The sequence below is a fragment of the Panulirus ornatus genome, chromosome 61 (genome assembly GCF_036320965.1).
Source record: "Panulirus ornatus isolate Po-2019 chromosome 61, ASM3632096v1, whole genome shotgun sequence".
NCBI classification, from domain to species: Eukaryota; Metazoa; Arthropoda; class Malacostraca; order Decapoda; family Palinuridae; genus Panulirus; species Panulirus ornatus.
The window spans coordinates 5,672,942-5,679,544 of record NC_092284.1 but is presented as its reverse complement, the minus strand read 5'-3'; positions in this window follow the sequence as shown (position 1 = coordinate 5,679,544).

Here is a 6,603-nt window from a genome sequence, read left to right as displayed (position 1 = left end):
GTGAAATGTTTGTCGAACAATATACATATTTCAGGCTAGGATACAGAAAACGGGCTTTTCACATCTTCTGCACAGCAGGTAAACGAAGGGGGTCCACATATAACTTTATATACATCGCCTGGAATTCTTTCTATTCCGTGCACGCCTCTCACCCTCCTGAATATTCACACCAGGATAATTCAGAGCCTCTTTCACTCCTTCCTTCCATTCTCCTTTTCATTCTTTGCCTCCCCCTTGCTCCCTTTCCTTCCTGCACATATAACTTTTAATTCATTCAGCTTTTCTAAACATACTTAAGTCTTACAGCATCTCTCCTTGGCCAATCATTCCCACCTCATATGTTGTTCTTAATCACTCAGCCTCCAACACGTCCACCCTCTTCTATCCATTTGAATTCCATGCATTTCTCAAACTATCTTAGTGACTTCTCTATACAATGACTCATGTCAGCAACCATGGCTCCATCCACTGCTAAATGCACTCCAAGGCATATAAAACATCCATCTTCCTTTCTGTACTGCCAAATAAGACTTATTCTCAAACCCTCTGCCTCTTTCCTTCCTACATCTCATCACCTTTTGTTCCCATTCACCTGCATCTTTCGTCAACAGCTTCTACAGTTTCTCCCTTGAGTGTGCCATCAGTGACTTCATTCCCAGTTTCATAACCCTCACCACTTCTGGTTCTTACCTACCACCTCCTTCTCAGTCTCATCCATAAACAGATTGAATAGCCCCGGCAACATCACACATTCTTGACACCAACCCATCTCGACTAAGAGCAACTCTCCCTCCTCCCTTCCTTTTCGCAGAGATGAATTACCGTTGTGATAACAAACCTTTGTTACATTTAAAGACGTGTCTATCTAAACCTACTTAAAGGCCTTTCTGCCAACCCTATCATACGTTGTTTCCAGATCCAGAAATGATATAAGCCACAGTGCTTCCTCCCCTCCCCAAAAAAAATATTCCACCCCTTCCATCTCCAACTAAGATTCTCCTTGTCCATTCCACTACCACCTCAATTACTACCCTCCCAGGCATACTCAACAACCTTATACCTCTGTATTTCGAGCATATAATTCTTCCCTTCTTGCCTTTGTTATGAGAGGGTACCATACATGCATTCTGCAGATCCAAAAGTCCCTTCAGCTTAGGGTATACAAACACTGTGAGGGAAGGTATGGATACTGTAAGGGAAAGTATGGATACTGTGAGGGAAGGTATGGATACTGTGAGGGTAGGTATGGATACTGTCAGGGAAAGTATGGATACTGTGAGGGAAGGTATAGAAAGCGTGAGGAAAGTATAGATGAATATCTGTTTTAGTTACCCCTGTTCCAGCACGTTTTCTTTGTTTAGGGCCAATGACGTAGCATACAGGCTCCACCCACATATGTATGGGCCGACTCAGTATAATATGGCTTAATTTAAAGCAGCCCAAAGATAAACAATCGAATGGAGCAACATTCGAAGCGAACCGAACCACAGCCAAGTAAAAACTAAAAGTATAAGTGTCCCTAAATGGTAAATATTAAGGATATTATCCCTCTTATTCTTCCTTCTTCCATCAAAGGTAATAAACCAAGTAGCGAAAGTGTCCATGATACGAGTTTCATCCACAATTTCTTTCAAACAATGTTCCTGGTCGGATTCATATTTACGAGAATCGAAGCTTCGACACCGTAGCAATGAAGCTCTCTGGGCTCGCCAATCGCCTTGTGAATTATGTATACGAGACACTCTCATGTAAACAATACGGTGTTAATGGGTAATGGTAGTCTATTATTGGCACAGGTCGGGTGTGTGTGTGTGTGTGTGTGTGTATACTCGGGGTTCCATTTACTGGCACAGGTCGGCCCGTGTTTGAAGTGCTGAAGGACATTTCAGAGAGAGAGAGAGAGAGAGAGAGAGAGAGAGAGAGAGAGAGAGAGAGAGAGAGAGAGAGAGATGTAGTTTCTGGGCCACATAGCCTAAGATATTCCCATTTTCTTACAACTTTACGAAACAGAAAACGATCTGGTTTTATGGGGGGACAACAATCCATTATCCCCTTAAGACATTGTGCATTACAACTTCAGATGATAATTCAAATAAAACTATATATATCTAGATGCTTTATCTATATAGAAAATACAGTTTTGAACGGGTAAAGAGTTGGGGAATGTACCATATGTCTTAAGCCGTTCACCATTAATGATAAGTAAGTAAAAAGTTAAATCTTGATAAATAATTAAAAACCTAAATTTTGATAAAGTCAATGTTTCTTCGAGGGAGGAATATCAGGTATTTTCTTTGTGAAATGATCAAGTCGCCAAACTAAATTGGAAATTTTTAACTATTATCTGAAATCACTACATTTTTCATTGAGCAATTTGCCAAGAAAAATGTATGATAGAACCCCATAATATACCAGAAATCTGTAGAAATATACCATGAGAGGGTTAATGCTATTCGAATTTTTTGTGTTGAAATGAAGTCGTAGAACAGTGTCTGATATAAAAGATTAAGATTCTTAGCCAAGGAGACATAATTTTCTCTCTAGTACACTCCAAATCTGTCTCTCTGATAATGACATACATTGTATTGAAACTATTTACCATTTCCTAATTTATGAAATAAAAAGAAACACAAAAAAAAGATGGAATAACAGAGAAACAAGTGGTATAAGGCCTTCATCTATCCAAGGACGAGAGATAAGAAAATGTAGATGAAGAGGATTTCTAACTTAAGGGCAATTATGACATGTTTCTTAGGCTGTGTGGTGACGTCTCGGTTTATATAGTTTTTATGATGTATATACATTCTATATACATTTGAACATGGTTTTTTTTTTTTACACTATCTCGGTCTATTCTTGTTTTCATTACGTTACGAATTAACAATAAGTTTGATTTAATGACTTGTTTGATCATATCTATCTATCTATCTATCTATCTATCTATCTATCTATCTATCTATCTATCTATCTATCTATCTATCTATCTATCTATCTATCTATCTATCTATCTATCTATCTATCTATCTATCTATCTATCTATCTATCTATCTATCTATCTATCTATCTATCTATCTATCTATCTATCTATCTATCTATCTATCTATCTATCTATCTATCTATCTATCTATCTATCTATCTATCTATCTATCTATCTATCTATCTATCTATCTATCTATCTATCTATCTATCTATCTATCTATCTATCTATCTATCTATCTATCTATCTATCTATCTATCTATCTATCTATCTATCTATCTATCTATCTATCTATCTATCTATCTATCTATCTATCTATCTATCTATCTATCTATCTATCTATCTATCTATCTATCTATCTATCTATCTATCTATCTATCTATCTATCTATCTATCTATCTATCTATCTATCTATCTATCTATCTATCTATCTATCTATCTATCTATCTATCTATCTATCTATCTATCTATCTATCTATCTATCTATCTATCTATCTATCTATCTATCTATCTATCTATCTATCTATCTATCTATCTATCTATCTATCTATCTATCTATCTATCTATCTATCTATCTATCTATCTATCTATCTATCTATCTATCTATCTATCTATCTATCTATCTATCTATCTATCTATCTATCTATCTATCTATCTATCTATCTATCTATCTATCTATCTATCTATCTATCTATCTATCTATCTATCTATCTATCTATCTATCTATCTATCTATCTATCTATCTATCTATCTATCTATCTATCTATCTATCTATCTATCTATCTATCTATCTATCTATCTATCTATCTATCTATCTATCTATCTATCTATCTATCTATCTATCTATCTATCTATCTATCTATCTATCTATCTATCTATCTATCTATCTATCTATCTATCTATCTATCTATCTATCTATCTATCTATCTATCTATCTATCTATCTATCTATCTATCTATCTATCTATCTATCTATCTATCTATCTATCTATCTATCTATCTATCTATCTATCTATCTATCTATCTATCTATCTATCTATCTATCTATCTATCTATCTATCTATCTATCTATCTATCTATCTATCTATCTATCTATCTATCTATCTATCTATCTATCTATCTATCTATCTATCTATCTATCTATCTATCTATCTATCTATCTATCTATCTATCTATCTATCTATCTATCTATCTATCTATCTATCTATCTATCTATCTATCTATCTATCTATCTATCTATCTATCTATCTATCTATCTATCTATCTATCTATCTATCTATCTATCTATCTATCTATCTATCTATCTATCTATCTATCTATCTATCTATCTATCTATCTATCTATCTATCTATCTATCTATCTATCTATCTATCTATCTATCTATCTATCTATCTATCTATCTATCTATCTATCTATCTATCTATCTATCTATCTATCTATCTATCTATCTATCTATCTATCTATCTATCTATCTATCTATCTATCTATCTATCTATCTATCTATCTATCTATCTATCTATCTATCTATCTATCTATCTATCTATCTATCTATCTATCTATCTATCTATCTATCTATCTATCTATCTATCTATCTATCTATCTATCTATCTATCTATCTATCTATCTATCTATCTATCTATCTATCTATCTATCTATCTATCTATCTATCTATCTATCTATCTATCTATCTATCTATCTATCTATCTATCTATCTATCTATCTATCTATCTATCTATCTATCTATCTATCTATCTATCTATCTATCTATCTATCTATCTATCTATCTATCTATCTATCTATCTATCTATCTATCTATCTATCTATCTATCTATCTATCTATCTATCTATCTATCTATCTATCTATCTATCTATCTATCTATCTATCTATCTATCTATCTATCTATCTATCTATCTATCTATCTATCTATCTATCTATCTATCTATCTATCTATCTATCTATCTATCTATCTATCTATCTATCTATCTATCTATCTATCTATCTATCTATCTATCTATCTATCTATCTATCTATCTATCTATCTATCTATCTATCTATCTATCTATCTATCTATCTATCTATCTATCTATCTATCTATCTATCTATCTATCTATCTATCTATCTATCTATCTATCTATCTATCTATCTATCTATCTATCTATCTATCTATCTATCTATCTATCTATCTATCTATCTATCTATCTATCTATCTATCTATCTATCTATCTATCTATCTATCTATCTATCTATCTATCTATCTATCTATCTATCTATCTATCTATCTATCTATCTATCTATCTATCTATCTATCTATCTATCTATCTATCTATCTATCTATCTATCTATCTATCTATCTATCTATCTATCTATCTATCTATCTATCTATCTATCTATCTATCTATCTATCTATCTATCTATCTATCTATCTATCTATCTATCTATCTATCTATCTATCTATCTATCTATCTATCTATCTATCTATCTATCTATCTATCTATCTATCTATCTATCTATCTATCTATCTATCTATCTATCTATCTATCTATCTATCTATCTATCTATCTATCTATCTATCTATCTATCTATCTATCTATCTATCTATCTATCTATCTATCTATCTATCTATCTATCTATCTATCTATCTATCTATCTATCTATCTATCTATCTATCTATCTATCTATCTATCTATCTATCTATCTATCTATCTATCTATCTATCTATCTATCTATCTATCTATCTATCTATCTATCTATCTATCTATCTATCTATCTATCTATCTATCTATCTATCTATCTATCTATCTATCTATCTATCTATCTATCTATCTATCTATCTATCTATCTATCTATCTATCTATCTATCTATCTATCTATCTATCTATCTATCTATCTATCTATCTATCTATCTATCTATCTATCTATCTATCTATCTATCTATCTATCTATCTATCTATCTATCTATCTATCTATCTATCTATCTATCTATCTATCTATCTATCTATCTATCTATCTATCTATCTATCTATCTATCTATCTATCTATCTATCTATCTATCTATCTATCTATCTATCTATCTATCTATCTATCTATCTATCTATCTATCTATCTATCTATCTATCTATCTATCTATCTATCTATCTATCTATCTATCTATCTATCTATCTATCTATCTATCTATTTATCTATGTCCAGCTATCTATCTATTTATCTATGTCCAGCTATCTATCTATTTATCTATATCTATCTATCTATCTATCTAAATGTTTACCAAATGGCGTCGTAGCTTCGTCTCTTCGATGTATATCAACTGACTGTTATATTTCTCTCTTGTGTCTCCCATGATGATGTGATTATTACACGAAAGTGCACTTGGGAACTTTTCGTGTTTCATTTTCCCCGTGGACTCATAGGAATATCTTGATCACGCGCAAAATTGTGATCCTTTCCAATATATATATATATATATATATATATATATATATATATATATATATATATATATATATATATATATATATATATATATATCCCCCACAATTTCTTGACAGCAAAAAAAGGAACTTAAAACTCCGTACCATATCATGTCTTTATATTTACTGTTAACAGGTACATACATGTTTTCAGTCACA